Source organism: Odocoileus virginianus, chromosome 18 (genome assembly GCF_023699985.2).
Source record: "Odocoileus virginianus isolate 20LAN1187 ecotype Illinois chromosome 18, Ovbor_1.2, whole genome shotgun sequence".
NCBI classification, from domain to species: Eukaryota; Metazoa; Chordata; class Mammalia; order Artiodactyla; family Cervidae; genus Odocoileus; species Odocoileus virginianus.
This window is the reverse complement of record NC_069691.1, coordinates 1778385-1799226: the sequence shown is the minus strand read 5'-3', so window position 1 is coordinate 1799226 and position 20842 is coordinate 1778385. Positions and strand designations below refer to the sequence as shown.

Sequence of the window (20842 nt, the reverse complement as noted above, 5' to 3'; positions counted from 1 at the left end):
TAATGAAGTCCAATGTCTGAATACAAAAAGAGAAAAGACAAAGTGAGGAGAATGATAAACAATAAAGAATAATTCCCAGAACTGAGTAAGTTACTTATTCAAACTAGAAAGTTCCACCAGGTACTCAGCAATATGAGCACAATGGACAAATCCCCACGTTTGCTGCATCACAGTGACATTTTAAAACACTTGGGATAAAGATCTGGAAAGTCTGGAGTGGGGGAGTTAACAAAGAATAAGGAATAAAAGTGGCATTAGGCTTTTCAGAAGCAATATTGGAAGGTAAAACGTGACAGTTCCATTAAAGTTCTCCAAGAAAATTATTTCCAACTTAGACCATACCGAGTCAAACTATCAATCAATCATGAAGGTAGGCTAAGGCATATTCAGACAAACAGGAACCCAAAAAAGTTTACCTCCCACATACCTTTTCTCCGGAAGCTATTAAAGGTTGTGCTTAAGGAAGCTGAGAATAAGCCAAGAAAAGGAAGACAATACAGAAAGTTGAGACCTATCCTAGAAAACAGGCAAAGAGAATTTTTAAAGATGCTGCTGAAGCCCAAGGGGACAGCTAGGCAGCAGGGCAGGGGAGCAGACTGGAGCACGGAGCTGCGGGCCCGACTCCACAGAGTGCCCCGCGAGGGAAGAGGGAACAGGCAGACCACGTCACATGGCTGAGGGCGCTGACAAGCGAACAGTTCTGGAAAAGGTGAGCGCATGATGTAAAACAAGAATTTCAAATGTGACAATTTAAAACCTTAATGGTTGTCTAGTTGCAATGTCCTCTGTAGTCTGTTTACAGAGACATAACGATGTGAACACAGAGCCACATGTGAGATTCTGGAAGCACGAGAGGAGGCCAGGGTGCACTGTGGGGCAGGGCAGAGGAGAGGCGTGAGAACGTTAAACTGCCACCTTCCCTGTCAGTCAAGAGATAATACCTGAAATACTACCTCAAGAAACAGTAATATGAGAATGTTATCTGGAAATAAGTAAGTCAGTAGTGGAAAAACAAACTAAAACAAGTGAAAGTGGTTGCCTCTGAGGAGGGGGAATTTGGAGGGGAAAAGGAAGGGATGGAAGACTGCTATTTTTAGCTCTAAACTTTATGGAACTATGTGCCTTTTAAAATATAAACACACACACACACTAACTTTTACAAAATGTATTCTTTTTTTTTTTTTGGCCAACCAAGGATTGAAGCTGGGCCCTTGGCAGCAAAAGTGTGGAGTCCTGTCTACTGGACCACCCAGGAATTCCCAATATAAAATGAAATTTTAAAAAACATGGTAGATCCTTGACATTCTAAAGGCACACACCCTGAGATCTTTGCGTATCTCCAAATTCACAGATACCGCTATGGCACTTCCCAAGGATTACGGCAAGCAGAAGGCAGCATGGATGCCATGCTGCACACCAGACTTGCCCACCTGCTCTCGTGGCCCAGCACCCCAGAGCAGGCCAAGCCTTGACCGAGCGAAATGACCAGTAACAGAGAACACACACCTTCAGATCCTGGGAAGTAACAAAAACGACAAACGCTAAATCCAGCAAAACCAAGCGTCTACAGTGCCATGAGGGTGTTAAGCCACAGGCCTTTGCTGTTCCTTGAAAGTTGCAGGTGGTAAAATGCCTCAAAGCAGTGGCCATGTGTTGGCCATATTCATTGTTGAGTGAAGGGTCAACAGTGGCAAGCAGCAGCACACGTGCCTGGATCCCTACTCAATCAATCAGGACCAAAGAGCTCAAGGCTTTGGGGAGATTAGTTAGACAAAAAGCAATCACCGCTCACAAGTCGACAGCCCCCCGACTTGGAAAGTAAACACATGTGAGTGTCAAGTTCCAAGGAGGTGATGATTTTATAGAAGTAACAGGGAAGAAACATTCTGGTTCAAGTTTATTCAAAAGAAATAAAACAGGGAGTTTTCTCAGGAAGCTGTACTGGCCTCAGAGTCACTCTGAGAACTGAGAGACCATGTCGACTGGGGCCTGTTAGGTGAGAGCAGGCAGCACCAGACACTGAGCTTATTGCTTTCTCTCCTAATGTGGAGACCAGAGCCAATGCTGGAGCAACTGTTTAAGTGCCATCTTAAGTACTTTTCACTTTTTATCTCTAATCTTCAGAACCACCCTGCCAGGTACAGCTTATTAATCTGACTTAACAGATGAACGGAACATAAAAGACTAATTCCCCAAGTAAGTGGTATTTAGAAACAACATATCAGTTTGAAATAATAATGATATTCTGTTCAATGCCTTTCTTTTCAACAAGCAGCAGAAATATGACTATCTGAGGAAAAATAGCCTCCTTATTTTTTGAAATGTCAGTTATCTTGAGTATAAGAAGAAACCACCACTCTTTTCCACAAAAGGTCATTCACTAAAATGTCAAACACTTAATGTTCAACCCCATTTCTATAGAAATGGCATAAGTAGGAAGGAAACTGTAGTCTCAAAAGTACCATTCTGAGGAAATTCCCAGGGCTCAGAAGCCTATGAGAACAGACTACTGAAGTAGCTAAACATGCTGTGGAAAAAAATCAAGAGATTTAAATAATGTTGGAAAATAGGTCAACAGTCCATATAACTTGATATCACTTAGAGATTGTCAGCCCTACACTAGATGCCCCAACAAACAGTCCTTGAAATGAACTTGAGTACTCCAGGCTCTTCTCGAAGCACCTTAGGGACAGAACTATAATGTTCTGCTGTGCCTTACTGTCAGGGCAGTACAGGATTCCTTTCTTCCTCCTCCTCTTCTTTAAATTAAGATTTTTTTTTTTTTTTTATGTGAATCATTTTTAAAGTCTTTATTGAATTTGTTACAATATTGCTTCTGTTTCATTTTTTGGTCAAGAGGCATGTGGAATCTTAGCTCCCCAACCAAGGATCGAACCTGCAACTCCTGCATTGGAAGGCAGAGTCTTAACCACCAGACCACCAGGGAAGTCCCAGGACTCCTATCTTCTTAAGGGGCTCTAGAAGTTGTGCAACTAAATTGTGACATTAGAGATGATCAAAACCTGGAGAAACACTTATTCTCTATAAATTAATAACTGTGTTGAATTACCCATTTAGAGATAACTCCAAACTAATTTCTCCTTACTGATAATATTCTTTTATCTCAATATCATGTAATCAGTCAATTTATGATCATTTAGATTAGCAATAGAAATCAAATCCACTGCAATAAAAGCTAATTTTAGCCATAAAACTGGCTAATTATTCAACTGTTCTTTCCAATATCTAGAGTGTCAGAAAGCACTTCAGGATAACTCAGAGCTCTTAACTGAATACAAGAAGTTCATTCAGCTGATTTAAGGAGAAGGGGATTTATGACTAAAGGATGTCGGGAAGCTCACAAAATCTCCAGGAGGGTGCAAAAGCGATACTGGAATGCAGCAGAGCGTCCAGCCACATTATGGAAATCATCACTGCCACGGCCACTGGAACTTTGCATGGGCCCTGCTCTGGGTTAGACGCTCAGAAGAGTAGCTGTCACTGCACCGTCTAGACTAGCACTACCCAACAGAACTTTCTACAGGGATGGAGACCACCAGCACAGTCGCTGTGCTGTCCACTAGTCACTGGCAGCTACAGAGCGCTTGAAATCTGGCTAGTGTGACTGAGGAAATGAGCTTTTAATTTTATTTAACTAATCAAATGCCTACTAGATTGGCCAGAGTAATTCTAAATGCTCAAATTATTCCATATGGCTCACATCTGCATCCAGACCCCACTCAAGTACCTGTGACCAAGGGAACCTAGTTCTCCTATCTGCACTGTAACTATTCTTCTACCTCGAAAAATGGTGCTCACAATTTACAGTCTATCCAGATGTAAAGGTTGGGGTGTTCAAAAGACTCTGGACAGCTGCGACTGACAAACAGCTACTGTATCATTCCTCTGACAATTTGAGCCCCTATCCCTGTGTGTCACATGCAGATGACTTTGTAATACATTGCTGTACATGCAATGGGGCGAGAGGGGTCAGCCTGAAAACGAGAGAGAAGAAAAGTAACAGAAAGTCAAAGAGCTGGTGTCACAGCACTCATGCACAGACAGTGCAGACATCTTTAACTAGCATTATCTTTTTATATTTTTTGCTGCCCTGGGTATTAGTTGCAGCATTCGGGATCTAGATCCCCAGCTAGGGGTCAAACCCCCTGGGAGCACAGAGACCCAAACACTGGGCCACCAGGGTAGTCCAACCAGCATTTCCTGAGCCATTCCATAGGCCATGATAAGGAAATAAAGCTCTAGGGAATTTAAAAACTGAGGCCACTTAAAAACACGTATTTCTAAATTAATTTTAAATTAACAGTATATAATTCATACTAATTTATGAAAAATAGTATCTCCCACCAAAAAAATGAGAGGAATTGGTTTACATTTTTGCATTAACAGAAAACAGCTGGATGGATTCTCATATTTGCATTTGCATTCAGGCTTTTGCAATATCACACACAAGTGTACACTCATGAAAGATGTTATATTGCAGCCTGGATGAGAGGAGGGTTTGGGGAGAATGGATACAAGTATATGTATGGCTGAGTTCCTTCGCTGTTCACCTGAAACTATCACAATATTGTTGTCAGCTATACCCCAATACCAAATATAAAGTTTTAAAAGATAAAATACCTAGTAAATTAAATAATAATGATGAGAGTCATTGTTTTACATTTTTGCATTAACTGAAGACAGCTGGATTCTCATATTGCTTCTCCAATCAGGCTTTTGCAGTATCACACACAAGTATACACTCATGAAAGAATGACAGTGAAAAAAGTTTTTGTATCATTATGAAAATAGTTTTAACCTCACAGGCTCCTTGAAAAACTCTCAGGGGCCCCTATTGGTCCTTGGACTAAACTTTGAGAACTGCTGATCTAATGAAAATTCTAAGTGTATTGGGGGATGGAGGAATGGGGAGTGAGCACTGAAATGCACAGGGCAAAACTAGTAGAATTATAAGGAGAAATGAACAGACTCATAAAAAATTCCTATCTCTAACAAGGGGAAGTCAATAGACTATGTTTAAACTGAAAAATTAAGCAGCTCCAAGCAGAGCTTTCATACATGTATGTAGATATCAAAAGAATTAACCAACAGTTGAAAGTGGGGGTCTTGGGGAAGAGGGAATGGGAGCAGGGCAGCCGGGGCTTTCCTTAACAAATCTTGTTGGGTTATTTGACTTCTTAAGTGTGTGTACTTAGCAAATTACTGAGACATTTATGTATCTATGGTAAAATTTATTTTTAAAACTATAAAAAGAGCCTGAAGAGACCATAATCACCCCCACCCTAACACACACAATTAGAAAAAGTTGCAAAAGAATTCAGTTCAGTTACTCAGTCAAGTTCAACTCTTTGTGACCCCGTGGACTGCAGCACGCCAGGACTCCCTGTCCATCACCAACTCCTGGAGCTTACTCAAACTCATGTTCATTGAGTCAGTGATACCATCTAACCATCTCATCCCCTGTTGTCCCCTTCGCCTCCTGCCTTCAATCTTTCCCAGCATCAGGGTCTTTTCAAATGAGTCATTTCTTCCCATCAGGTGGCCTAACTATTGGAGTTTCAGCTTCAGCATCAGTCCTTCCAATGAACACCCAGGACTGATCTCCTTTAGGATGGACTGGTTGGATCTCCTTGCAGTCCCAACGGACTCTCTAGTCTTCTCCAACATCACAGTGCATGAGCACCAATTCTTCGGCACTCAGCTTTCTTTACAGTCCAACTCTCACATCCATACATGACTACTGGAAAAACCATAGCTTTGACTAGACGAACCTTTGTTGGCAAAGTAATGTCTCTGCTTTTTAAATTGCTGTCTATGTTGGTCATAACTTTTCTTCCAAGGAGCAAGCATCTTTTAATTTCATGGCTGCAATCACCATCTGCAGTGATTTTGGAGCTCCCAAAAATAGTCTCTCACTGTTTCCATTGTTTCCCCATCTATTTGCCATGAAGTGATGGGACCAGATGCCATCATCTTAGTTTCCTGAATGTTGAGTTTTAAGCCAACTTTTTTGTTCTTCTCTTTCACTTTCATCAAGAGGCTCTTTAGTTCTTCGATTTCTGCCATAAGGGTGGTATCATCTGCATATCTGAGGTTACTGATTTGTCTCAGGAGAAGCTTGTGCTTCCTCCAGCCCAGCGTTTCTCATGACGAACTCTGCATATAAGTTAAATAAGCAGGGTGACAAGATACAGCCTTGACATACTCCTTTACTGATCTGGAACCAGTCTGTTGTTCCATGTCCAGTGCTAACTTTCGCTGTTTCCTGACCTGCACACAGATTTCTCAGGAGTCAGGTCAGGTGGTATGGTATTCCCATCTCTTTCAGAATTTTCCACGATTTGTTGTGATCCACACAAAGGCTTTGGCGTAGTCAATAAAGCAGTAGTAGATGTTTTTCTGGAACTCTCTTGCTTTTTTGATGATCCAGCGGATGTTGGCAATTTGATCTCTGGTTCCTCTGCCTTTTCTAAATCCAGCTTGAACATCTGGAAATTCATGGTTCACGTACTGTTGAAGCCTGGCTTGGAGAATTTTGGGCATTACTCAAAATGAGATGAGTGCAATTGTGCAGTAATTAGAGCTTTCTTTGGGACTGGAATGAAAACTGACCTTTTCCAGCCCTGTGGCCACTGCTGAGTTTTCCAAATTTGCTGGCATACTGAGCACAGCACTTTCACAGCATCATCTTTTAGGATTTGAAATAGCTGAACTGGAATTCCATCACCTCCACTAGCTTTGTTTGTAGTGATGCTTCCTAAGGCCCATTTGACTTCACATTCCAGGATGTCTGGCTCTAGTGAGTGATCACACCATCATGATTATCTGGAACATGAAGATCTTTTTTGTATAGCTCTTCTGTGTATTCTTGCCACCTCTTAATACCTTCTGCTTCTGTTTAGGTCCATACCATTTCTGTCCTTTATTTATGGACACCTTTATTGTGCCCATCTCTGCATAAAGTGTTCCCTTCGTATCTCAAATTTTCTTGAAGAGATCTCTATAGTTTTTCCCATTCTATTGTTTTCCTCTATTTCTTTGCACTGACCACTGAGGAATGCCTTCTTATCTCTCATTGCTATTCTTTGGATTAGAATCATCTGCATTCAAATGGGTGTATCTTTCCTTTTCTCCTTTGCCTTTTGCTTCTCTTCTTTTCTCAGCTATTTGTAAGGCCTCCTCAGACAACCATTTTTCCTTTCTGCATTTCTTTTTCTTGGGGATGGTTCATGACATTGTACAGGGGGCAGTGATCAAGACTATCCCCCAAAAAAAGAAATGCAAAAAAATTACTTCCCCCTAAAAAAGTATTATCACCAAGTAATTTTATAGGAACTATCTATTGAATGCTATGGAAAAGATAATTCCTACATTATTTAAACTGTTTTAGGACAGAAAGCTTCCTATGATGCAATTATAAATTAAACAGCTAATGTATCACATGCCAGGCAATGCAATTAAATATAGTAAATACTGACCAATCTTTCTGAATGGATTGGTGAGGATGAGCTACATATAGTGAAGGGTAACCTACCACTGTGAGTGTACTGACTTTAAGTTATTTAATATCCAGTAACACATGTATAACTCAATTAAGGTACAAATGGAGCCATGAGTTAAAACAAAATGAGAACTACAGCTGGCTCACTAATGTCATTGTTAGTATATGTTCTGGCCATTCCAAAGTGCCACCAGTCAGTATTCCAAGAAAGAGCTGGAAAGAGCAGGGCATTACTATGATGCCCCAAAGTGATTCCAAAGACTATGAGTATGAAGAAGACTTACAGTCTTACTGTCTCAGGTAGGGTTTCCCACAGGTAGACCCTAAGAGAAGGATTCCAATGCAAGTGACTTACCAAGGAAGTGCTCCCAAAAGAAATGGGAATGGGAAGCAATAAAGAGAAGCAGCAGCAGCCAAGGAAGGAAACAATATGCTTAGTCCAGCAGAGGAACTCTGGAGTATAAGTAACTGAGTTTGAGCCATCTCAAGGCAAGGAAACTGGTCCCTCATAGCCCCTCATTAGTCAGTCAACAGCTAAGAGCTTCTTTAGGGAGAAAGAAACAGCCAGGCACTTCAGGTTCTCCAGGCCTATGCACAGAGTGAAGCCAGTCATTCAAAGATGTTCCTCAAAAGAGTCACAGACACAAGCCATTAAGAAGCAAAGCTTCACTCAAAGCTGCATAACTGGTGCACAGGATTGGTAACACGGATCAAGATGATCTGATCAGAGCACAGACAGCATATAAGTTACACCTGATGATGATACTAAAGTGATGTGAAACCATATGGATAAACAGATCATACGATCTGTTAGTAAAAGGATATTATTGTAAATATACTTAATATGTTTTATTCTCAATCCCCCAGAGCTGTCCCCAAACTATTATTAAGTAAACGAGAAATCCCAATTCCTTTCTTTGATTCTAAGAGGCCACTCAGCATTAGGAGAACCTACTGTAGTAAAAGTTAGTAATCACTGTTTTAACAAAAATCATTAACAAAATAATTTATCATTTGTACTTTCTCAACTGAGCTTTTCAGGACAACTAAAAAAATTTAATTAATTTGAGTATTAAAACAAAACTAGGACTTACCTCGTGGTCTACTGGTTAAGAATCTGCCCTTTCATCACAGGGGACACAGGTTCAAACCCTGGTCAGGGAACTAAGATCCCACATGCCACACAGAGGCAAAAAAACAAAAACAAAAAACCACAGCTAACTGTAGTTCTGATGGCCTATCAGGTGTAAGGCCCCATATATAACCAACAGGACCCAATGCTGGTTTATTGATGGAAGCCATCTGAGAGCTCGAAGCCTTGGGAGTCTGAAGAACCAGAGAGTGAGCCTGGAAAGGCCAAGAAGCAAAATCCACAGTCACACTGGTACAGGAGAAAGAGTGGCCTTGGGCTGCTGCCCCTGCAATAAATGGACTCCCAACAGTTCCCTCAGTATGGACCATCACAGGCTCAAGATTCAAAGTTCCACACAGCTGAGCGTAGGGACCCACCCATCCCAACAGTGACTGTGCTGGGGGAAGCAGAGAGGAAGATCTTTCTAGTTTTCCTTCTGTAACAGAAAGCTGGCTGCTGATTTATCCAGCTAACAAGATTACACGTGAAGCTGACAGAGATAATTCACAACTAGGAATTCCAAGTGCTATTAGGAAGGGAGAGAGAATGCTGGTGAGCTTTTTAATGATACTGTATGATATACTAGGCCACAAAGAAACTGGTCAACCTAAAGACAATCCAAACAATCCAAGAGCTGGTACAGCCTACTTTATATTACATGTTCTTTATAAAAGACAATATGAATAGTAGATTGCATTTTCCCAGCTGGCTCGCCACATAAAGATTTCTCATTTTCTGCATGCTTTCTTACAATCTGACATCAACAATATGCCTACCCTCCTTGGAGCCAGGCAAGTCTATGATCATGGCAACCATTACACCATGTGACTACCTGTGAGCTAGGTTATAAAAGGTGACACAGCTTTCACCTGGTCTTTTTGGTTTGCTCTTAGAACCCAACAACCATCCTGTGACAAAGCACAGCTGAAATCTAGTTGACAGTCAATACCTGCTTCCAGACATGAGTATGACTTCAGCCTCAGTTATAACCCAACCACAACCCTGTAACAGACTCCAAGAGAGAATGAGCTGAGGCCTAGTCAAACCCGAGAACTCAGAGATGTTCTTGTTGTTGTTGTTTTAAGCTATTAAGCTTTCAAGTGATTTGTTCAGTTCAGTTCAGTTCACTCAGTCGTGTCTGACTCTCTGCGACCCCATGAACCGCAGCACACCAGGCCTCCCTGTCCATCACCAACTCACGGAGTTTATCCAAACTCATGTCCATTGAGTCAGTGTGGCCATCCAACCATCTCATCCTCTGTCATCCCCTTCTCCTCCTGCCCCCAACCCCTCCCAGCATCAGGGTCTTTTCAATGAGTCAGCTCTTCGCATCAGGTGGCCAAAGTATTGGAGTTTCAGCTTCAACGTCAGTCCTTTCAATGAACACCCAGGACTGATCTCCTTTAGGATGGACTGGTTGGATCTCCTTGCAGTCCAACGGACTCTCAAGAGCCTTCTCCAAAACCACGTTCAAAAGCATCAATTCTTCAGTGCTCAGCTTTCTTTACAGTCCAACTCTCACATCCATACATGACCATAGCCTGGAAAAACCATAGCCTTGACTAGACGGACTTTTCTTGGCAAAGTAATGTCTCTGCTTTTTAATATGCTATCTAGGTTGGTCATAACTTTCCTTCCAAGGAGCATTTTTTAATTTCATGGCTGCAGTCACCATCTGCAGTGATTTTAGAGCCCCCCCAAAATAAAGTCTGTCACTGTTTCCACTCTTTCCCCACTTATTTGCCATGAAGTAATGGGTCTGGATGCCATGATCTTCGTTTTCTGAATGTTGAGCTTTAAGCCAACTTTTTCACTCTCCCCTTTCACTTTCATCAAGAGGCTTTTCAGTTCCTCTTCACTCTCTGCCATAAGGGTGGTGTCATCTGCATATCTGAGGTTATTGATATTTCTCCTGGCAATCTTGATTCCAGCTTGTGCCTCATCCAGCCCAGCATTTCTCATGATGCACTCTGCATACAAGTTAAATAAGCAGGATGACAATATACAGCCTTGATGCATTCCTTTTCCTATTTGGAACCAGTCAGTTGTTTCATGGCCAGTTCTAACTGTTCCTTCCTGACCTGCATACAGGTTTCTCAAGAGGCAGCTCAGGTGGTCTGTTATTCCCATCTCTTCCAGAATTTTCCACAGTTTATTGTGATTCACACAGTTGAAGGCTTTGGCACAGTCAATAAAGCAGATGTTTTTCTGGAACTCTCTTGCTTTTTTGATGATCCAGCGGATGTTGGCAATTTGATCTCTTGTTCCTTTGCCTTTTTTAAAACCAGCTTGAACATCTGGAAGTTCACAGTTCACATATTGCTGAAGCCTGGCTTGGAGAATTTGAGCATTACTTTACTAGCGTGTGAGATGAGTGCAATTGTGTGGTAGGTTGAGCATTCTTTGGCATTACTTTTCTTTGGGATTGGAATGAAAACTGACCTTTTCCAGCCCTGTGGCCACTGCTGAGTTTTCCAAATTTGCTGGCATACTAAGTGCAGCACTTTCACAGCATCCTCTTTTAGGATCCGAAACAGCTCAACTGGAATTCCATCACCTCCACTAGCTTTGTTCATAGTGATGCTTCCTAAGGCCCACTGGACTTCACATTCCAGGATGTCTGGCTCTAGGTGAGTGATCACACCGTTGTGATTATCTGGGTCGCCGTTGTGAAGATCTTTTTTGTACAGTTCTGTGTATTCTTGCCACCTCTTCTTTGTATCTTCTGCTTCTGTCAGGTCCATACCATTTCTGTCCTTTACTGAGCCCATCATTGCATGAAATGTTCCCTTGGTCTAACTTTCTTGAAGAGATCTCTAGTCTTTCCCATTCTATTTTTACCTCTATGTCTTTGCATTGATAGCTGAGGAAGGCTTTCTAGTGATCCTGGCTATTCTTTGGAACTCTGCATTCAAATGGGTATATCTTCCCTTTTCTCCTTTGCTTTTCACTTCTCTTCTTTTCACAGCTATTTTTGTAAGGCCTCGGACAGCCATTTTGCCTTTTTGCATTTCTTTTTCTTGGGATGGTCTTTGTTACACAGTAATAAATAATTGAAACAATGTGAAACTTTGCCTCTCCCAACAAATCAATATTCAAATACAATCCCCAAGGGATACTTTTATTTTTTATTAATATTTGGGGGGGTGTCTATTAATATCTTTGGGGAAAATCACTTTTAAACCATTCTTAGTCCACATGGAACAGATGAATGCCCCCAAACCTCTGAGTTCCAGATGATCCAGGGAGGCCTGGCTAATTTGGTAACCACTTCCCTTGATTACAGTGATTGTTTCGGAGATGGATATGTGACCCAAGCCATACCAGAATTAGAGTCTGCCCTGGGCACTTCTGCTGGTACCATTAAAAAAGAGATATTCTTGTGCTTGCTTTGGCAGCACACATACTAAAATTGCAACCATACAGAGATTAGCATGGGCCCTGTGCAAGGATGACACACAGATTCATGAAGCGTTTCATATCTTTCACTCACTGGGATCCTTTTTTGGGGGGGCTGTGCCACACGGCATTCAGGATCTTAGTTCTCAAACAAGGGGTCAAACCCACACTCCCTGCTCTCAAGTGGGTTAACCACTGGATCTCCGGGGAAGTCCCTCACTGAGACCCTTACCAATGCCAATGTTCAGTTCAGTCGCTCAGTCGTGTCCGACTCTTTGCGACCCCATGAATCGCAGCACGCCAGGCCTCCCTGTTCATCACCAACTCCCAGAGTTCATTCAGACTCATGTCCATCGAGTCAGTGATGCCATCCAGCCATCTCATCCTCTGTCGTCCCCTTCTCCTCCTGCCCCCAATCCCTCCCAGCATCAGGGTCTTCTCCAATGAGTCAACTCTTCACATGAGATGACCAAAGTAATTGGAGTTTCAGCTTCAGCATCAGTCCTTCCAATGAACATCCAGGACTGATCTCCTTTAGGATGGACTGGTTGGATCTCCTTGCAGTCCAAGGGACTCTCAAGAGTCTTCTCCAACACCACAGTTCAAAAGCATCAATTCTTCGGCACTCAGCTTTCTTTATAGTCCAACTCTCACATCCATACATGACCACTGGAAAAACCATAGCCTTGACTAGACAGACCTTTGTTGGCAACGTAATGTTTCTGCTTTTTAATATGCTATCTAGGTTGGTCAAAACTTTCCTTCCAAGGAGTAAGCGTCTTTTAATTTCATGGCTGCAGTCACCATCTGCAGTGATTTTGGAGCCCAAGAAAATAAAGTCTGACACTGTTTCCACTGTTTCCCCATCTATTTCCCATGAAGTGATGGGACCAGATGCCATGATGTTAGTTTTCTGAATGTTAAGCTTTAAGCCAACTTTTTCACTGTCCTCTTTCACTTTCATCAAAAGGCTTTTTAGTTCCTCTTCACTTTCTGGCATAAGAGTGGTGTCTTCTGCATATCTGAGGTTATTTATATTTCTCCCAGCAACCTTGATTCCAGCTTGTGCTTCCTCCAGCCCAGCGTTTCTCATGATGTACTCTGCACATAAGTTAAATAAGCAGGGTGACAATATACAGCCTTGACGTATTCCTTTTCCTGTTTGGAACCAATGTTAGAGAAGAGAAAAAGGAAGGACTATGTAAAAAAAAAAAAAAAAAAGTGAGAAAGAGAGAGGAAAAGAAAGAGATCTTCTCTTCACTCAGATTGCAAGCTGTGAGGGAGATGTAGGTCTGACACTGAGGGTGTCGAGTTTTGCCTGTTGAGAGTGAAGCCCACACAGGAGGAAACAGTTGCAAAGGCAACGTGCTGAGGACACCGAGACCCTGGGACCAGCCGAGACTTGTCGGCATGAACCGGAACTTTCTGTTTCATGAGCCAACAAACTCCCCTTTTACCTTCACCAGGTTCACGCTGGATCTCTGTCACACAGTAAAGCTCAAATCATAATCTTAATAAAAAATATAAATAACATGGCTATCTTGAAACATTTTTGGATCTAAAAAGAGTATTTTAAAACTTCAGTCACTTTGGGAGGTATGAAATGTGATGGAAGGGAGTCATGAATCAAGATCATGCTTATTCAAAACTCACAAGCATCTCTAGCAAACTCAGAGATCCAGTCTAAAAGCTATTAAAGAGCTCATGCTAAGAAGATAAGTGTTCTATGAAAAGCTGCCTGTCTGAAGCCTTCAAACCAAGCAAAAAAGCTTCATGTCTTTTTAAAAGATTTCAAAATGTGACTATATGGCAGGAGATACTGCAAATAATTTACCAATTTCTAAGATTGAAGGAGGGAGGAGAAGGGGACAACAGAGGATGGGATGGTTGGATGACATCACCGACTCAATGGACATGAGTTTGAGTAAACCCCAGGAGTTGGTGATGGACAGGGAAATCTGGCGTGCTGCAGTCCATGGGGTCACAAAGAGTCGGACACAACAGAGCGACTGAACTGAACTGTGTTTGACCTGAAGCAAGTGTACACTACAATATTTATCTGTAGGAACAGACTGTTAGTAACCTCCAAACTAAATATAATTAAGAAAATACACTTATACCTCTGCTTATTACATTAACATGATCAAGAGCTAACTGTTTTCTCAATAGATTCACTTTTCTAATAGTGCTTTAACTAGACTAATAAAAAAAGTTCATTTGTGTTCTAGGAGAACAAGCCAGTTAATAGCACATTTCATTTTAAACTGATATATACTGACCTACCCACATGCTTTTCAACAATATACTTGGTAAAGAAAAGTAAACCCATACTCAAACATCATCTACCACATAGCAAGCGATCTGCTGCCCATCTGCCAGGGAGGACCTGCAAGGCTATACCACTAAGAGGCATCTTAACATTCTAAGAACTCATGTTCAATATCTCTAATCTAGATAAATACAGAAATACAAAGAGAACTTTCCCTCTACTTGTAGAGATGACAAAAGTGAAAACAAATATATGAGTACAAAACTAGGCAAGGTCCCAGTCAAGCAGGCTAGGATTTTGATGGGGTTCCAAGTCCTGGAATCCTAAAATTCATCCATATTCTGATCTGACCAACTAAGTGAGACTAGCTAGGCATGCAGGTGCCCAGGGTTAGCTTCAGACACCACATCCATCAGCCTTCTTTCTTTCTTTTTGGCTGTGCTGGGTCTTTGTTGCTGGGCATGGGTTTCCTCTAGTTGCAGCGATCAAATTTCTCACTGTGGTGTCTTCTCTTGCTGGAGAGCGCGAGCTCTAGGCGTGCAGGATTCCCGAGCCTGCATGCAGGCTTCAGGCGTGCGGCCCAGCATGTTGGCTCGGCAGTCATGTTCCAAGGGCTCAACTGCGCCACGGCATGTGGGACCTCCCTGGATCAGGGATCAAACCCATGTCTCCTGCATTAGCAGGCTGGCTCCTAACCACTGGATATGACTAATTTCACAGTATCTCTGGTTCTGTTGTGTCAGGGCTCATTCAGAAATTGGACTTGTGTGCTAAGACTTTTCAGTCATGTCTGACTCTGTGACCCTATGGATTGTAGCCTGCCAGGCTCCTCTGTCCATGGGATACTCTAGGGAAGAATATTGGAATGGGTTGCCATGCCCTCAACAGGGTATCTTTCCAACCCGAACCTGCATCTCTTATGTCCCCTGCACTGGCAGGTGGATTCTCTACCACTAGCACCACCTGGGAAGCCGAAATTGGACAGATTAAGTCTATTAAGATGGAAGTCCATCAATGACTGAACATGAGCATGACTGGGGATGTCAAGCTAATGCCAGAAGCCCTGACCATCTCACCCTACTCCTCACTGCTCCCACCTCACCACCTTGTTTTCCAGTGAAAAATCCCTAGGGACTAGCTGACCTAGAACTTTATAATTGAGTCTGAATAAGTTATTAGCGCCCTACTTATACTCCAGTGCAAAGTCAAAATGGTTCTACTAAAACCTCCTGTTGAGGCCAGGGACTATATTTCCTCTCTCTCTCCCAAAGTACCTGATATAAACTCAAGGAAGTATTTGTAAAGTAATTTTAGATATTTTATTGGCCACTAGTGCAGCATGTGGGATCTTACTTTCCCGACTAGGGATCAAACATGTGCCCCCGGCATTGGACGCAAGGCATTTTAACCACTGGAATTTTGTATATAGATGAAATATAACACCATATTACCCAACAAGTCATTTTCCTGAGAATCACAACTATCCCTAAAATCAGCCAGAAGTCAGAAAGAAGAAATCTCAGAAATCCAAAACAAAGATCAAGCCTACACATATATGAAAGATTTCCTCATAGGAAAGTCCTTGAAGCCCCTCAACAGTCTTTTGTTTCAAACAAACAAAATTCAAGTTTTTCTAGTTTTCTAACTAACTGAAGACGGGCACAAGCAATTCTAGAATGAGGAGCAGAGGCGGCTGCACACTGACAGCTGCAAAAAGGGACAGCTGCCCCACTAAGGGGGAAAGGGGCCCTGCAGCAGGTACTGGAGGGGCTGTCAAACCTGAAGATCTTAAAAGCCAAGGAAGGTGCTTGTGAATCTGATTTACAAATTCATTCATCTAACATTTTAAAGCTCCTACTTTAAGATTAAGCGCTGTGGAACAGACAATTTCTACGGCATAGTCAGTCTTTACTGTCACAGGGGCTTACTGGCGACAATACATACACAGATAACCATAGCTCAAAGAGAAAAGCATTAAGTGCCACCTAAGAGATGATGGTGCTCAGTAGCTCAGAGAAGGCAAAGGGTATTTTCAGCTTCATGGTGATACTGAAAACAGAGCTAGGAATTATTGGTTTGGATTTGGATAAACTGTAGACGTAAAGTACATTCTAGACAGAGGTAAAGGCAGGGAAAGGTCTGAGGTGGGGGAAGCAATGTATTCACTCTGGCTGGAAGCTAGGTAAGGCTAGAAAGATAGGTACTGGAGAGTGAATGCTCATAACTGATATTAATGATTACGTGAGTCATCAGAAAAGCGAACCATGAGAGTCATACAATTTTGAACTGAAGACTATTATTTTTTTCAGATAACTTTTGTAAAAAGCACTTAACTAATTTTTTTTTTTATGTACTGTTCACAGTATGTCAGGGTTCTGGGTTGCAGCATAAGGGTAAGTTGCTGAGAGGTTACTGGTTTGCTCACAGAACTGATGAGAAGGCTGGGCATCTAAGCTTGAACTGGGCAGCAGGAACCATCTGGCCAGAACGCAGTTTCTGTCTGTGCTGGAGAAGCCACTAGTGCAAGGAAGCTGACTCTACAGGGTATCTGATCTCCCTTTCTCTTCGTTATCACTAATTTTTATTCTTGAACAGGTTTTTTTTAAGAATACATGAGATGAAATGTGAAGTGCACTTTAAGTAATTGTACTGCATACTGAAATATGCTGTCTCAAGGAAAACTACTTGTGTAATTTTTGAGTCATAAGCTGAACTATTTTCATCAAACACCGTTTTTACTTGGAAGAACAAACAACAAACAAACTATGGTTATTCAGGCTTGAGTATCTGCCAGACATTTTCTTGAAAATGAAATGAGCCTGTCATTTCAACTAAAACCATCTACAGTATTTGCTGCCTATGATAAAATTTGAGCTTTCAGGTGAATACAAACCTTTCGGAAAATTTGTGTTTGCCACCATAGGCTTCAAAGCATCCCAAAACTCAAAGTCTTCTGACAAGACCATTGGTAATGTTAATGTCATGTGATTTTTAAAATACTGTATAAAAAATAAAATAAAATAAAATACTGTATAATAAGTGTGTCAACATTTGAAAGATCTGCATAACTCAGTGAAACAATATTTTCCAAACATTCAATGTTATAATCATACTACAAAATAACATATGGGTAAAAAATTCAAAGGGCAAGATATAAACTAATATATTTTAATGCAACAATATGATATGGCTTCACATCCCACAGCAACTAACCACTTAAGAAAATTACATCTGTCAAGTTTGCTACAGTATCATAAGAGAACATCCAAATTTATCTGAAAAAGCTACTAAAATACTCTTCCTTCCAACTACACATTTGTGAGATGCTGAATTTTTCTTTTAGGCTTTAATCAAGAGTATAACACAAGGGACTTCCTTGACAGTCCAGTGGTGAAGACTCTGCACTCCCAAGGCAGGGGGCACAAGTTTGATCCCTGACTGGGGAACTAAGATCCTGCATGCCGCACAGTGCAGCCAAAAATAAAAATAAAAAAGAATATATCATAACAAATAGAATATTAGAAGCAAGTATGAGAATCCACCTGTCTTCTATTAGACAGTAAAGAGATTTGCAAAAAATGTAAAACACTGCCATTCCAAGCATTCTTGGTGCCTACAACTTGGTTTCAAATACAATTCTCTAAAAAAAGAAACCAGGGCTCCTTGAATAAGTGGATAGTTCTAGGACTGGGGCAGGAAATACATAAAACAGGCCTGCAGCATCTCACAGTACTAGTGTAAGAAAGTGCTTCAAACAAACAAACATGATAATGGAAGTAGGTGAAAGCTCTTACCCAGTAGGAGTAAGAGCTCTCAAAGACCAAAGCTGGAACAATTGAACAAAAAGATAAATAGTACTGGATTATAACTCAAAATATAAATATCCATAGGTCAATATTGATATAAATGATTAAACAAATGAGAGAGAAGAGACAAATCTGCTGTGCAGACAAATTACAAATAATTTATGTAGCTACTCTGCCCTTAAACAGGCTGAAACATAACTCTCCACTCCTTAGTGTGAGCAGGTCATAGTGACTTCCTCCCAGGGTAAGGGATGGGAAGGGATGGGAGGGGAAGGGAGTAACGTTAACAGTGGAGAAATCTGACCAACACTGTCTCAGCCAGGTGACCAAAGGCAACATCAACGGTGATAAATCATGCTGAGAGTCTGCATCTTGGTATGTACCATATGTTCCTGTGATGAGGATGGTCTTCCCCGAAGACACCCATAACCTCCGTCTAATTGTGAGAAAAATCAGACAAATCCCAACTGAGGGCTATCCTACAAAGTATCTGACTGGTACTCCTCAAAACTATTAGAGTCACTGAAAACAAAGAAAGATTGAGAAACTGTCCCAGCCAGAACCTTAAGGTGACAAAATGACGAAATGTAATGTCATTCTATTTAGTAATGAGATCTTGCAACAGAAAATTGACAGGAGATAAACAACTAAGAAAGCTTGAATGAAGAATGGACTTTAATTAACAATAATGTATTGATAGTGGTTCATTAATTATAACCAATGTACCATACTAACGTCAGATGTTAATAATAGGGAAACAGGGTGTGGGTTTATATTTATGGGGACTCTGCACTATCTTCACATTCTATACATCAAAAACTGTTCTAAAAAATAAAATTTATTTTTTTTTAAATGCCACTCTTTTCACGAGATATTTGTTTTGGAAAACAGTCTTCATAAAAATATGTTATTTATGTTAACATGTAATGGGTTTATTATTTTTAATGAATATTTAAATTTTTCCCTCAATATTAATTTCTACTATGTTAAATATCATAGCTATAACTCACAAACTCTTTGGAGTCATCAACACTTTTTAAACACATAGAGGAATTCTAAGGAATTCAAAAAGTTTGAAATATCACTGAAAAAGGTTAAGTTTCACATATATGGAAAATGTATGTGGAATCTCACTTTAAAAAATAGGATAAATGGAACTTTAGTGTAAAGGTAGCCTTCAATTTATACATACATTGTGCTACTCAAATTTACAAAATAAATCACTTAGCATTTTCTCAGCAATATTACCTTCCAAGATCACTCATGACGTATGCCTTTTAATCTGTTACAATGGTAGCAAACAGTCAAAGCACCTGTGCAAATTAAGTAACACTGCACTACACTTACCACTATACTTCAATTAGTTGGATGAAAGGGTAGAATGCCTACTAAGAGCCAGGTCCTGTAGGTACTTTACATATATTCTCTTATGAATGGGTGGTCAAGCTGTGACTGTCATCCCCATGTCTAGGGCCAACATCACCTGACTAGTACAGTAAGTGAAGGAAAAGAGGTATGAACCTCGGTCCAACCACAAAACGTCAGCCCCCAGGAAGACATGGGCCCAGTGGCTGATAAGAGAATATCCAGAGGAGAGAGACTACACAATTATTAATACTAGTGTGACACACTAGTAAAGTCAGGCTCAAAGTTCTCCAAGCCAGGCTTCAACAGCACGTGAATGTGAACTTCCAGATGTTCAAGGTGGTTTTTTTTTTTTTCTTTTTTTTTTCCCTTTATTTTTATTAGTTGGAGGCTAATTACTTTACAACATTGCAGTGGTTTTTGTCATACATTGAAATGAATTAGCCATGGATTTACATGTATTCCCCATCCCGGTCCCCCCTCCCACCTCCCTCTCCACCGGATCCCTCTGGGTCTTCCCAGTGCACCAGGCCCGAGCACTTGTCTCATGCAACCAACCTGGGCTGGTGATCTGTTTCACCCTAGGTAATATACATGTTTCAATGCTGTTCTCTTGAAACATCCCACCCTCGCCTTCTCCCACAGAGTCCACAAAAAAAGGCAGAGGAACCAGAGATCAAATTGCCAACATCTGCTGAATCATCAAAAAAGCAAGAGAGTTCCAGAAAAACATCTATTTCTGCTTTATTGACTATGCTAAATCCTTTGACTGCCTGGATCACCACAAACTGTGGAAAATTCTGAAAGAGATGGGAATACCAGACCATCTGAGCTGCCTCTTGAGAAACCTGTATGCAGGTCAGGAAGCAACAGTTAGAACTGGACATGGAACAACAGACTGGTTCCAAATAGGAAAAGGAGTACATCAAGGCTGTATATTGTCACCCCGCTTATTTAACTTGTATGCAGAGTACACCATGAGAAATGCTGGGCTGGATAAAGCACAAGCTGGAACCAAGACTGCCAGGAGAAATATCAATAACCTCAGATACTCAGATGACACCACCCTTTCAGCAGAAAGCGAAGAAGAACTAAAGAGCCTCTTGATGAAAGTGAAAGAGGAGAGTGAAAAAGTTGGCTTAAAGCTCAGTGTTCACAAAACTAAGATCACAGCATCTGGTCCCATCACTTCATTGCAAATAGATGGGGAAATAGTGGAACAGTGACAGACTTTATTTTTTGGGGCTCCAAAATCACTGTAGATGGTGACTGCAGCCATGAAATGAAAAGATGCTTGCTCCTTGGAAGAAAAGTTATGACCAACCTAGATAGCATACTAAAAAGCAGAG

The 20842-nt window shown here is 41.2% G+C and overlaps 1 protein-coding gene and 1 non-coding gene across 10 annotated transcripts in view; one reads left to right on the top strand and one right to left on the bottom strand.

Moving 5' to 3' along the window:
- The window catches only part of ZBTB5 (zinc finger and BTB domain containing 5), a 33591-nt gene that overhangs the window by 7580 nt on the left and 5169 nt on the right, over nt 1–20842 (bottom strand). The window lies entirely within an intron of this gene.
- LOC139039563 (U6 spliceosomal RNA) lies at nt 12037–12140 on the top strand. Its single transcript, XR_011492904.1, has one exon. It is a non-coding gene; the product is annotated as a U6 spliceosomal RNA (small nuclear RNA).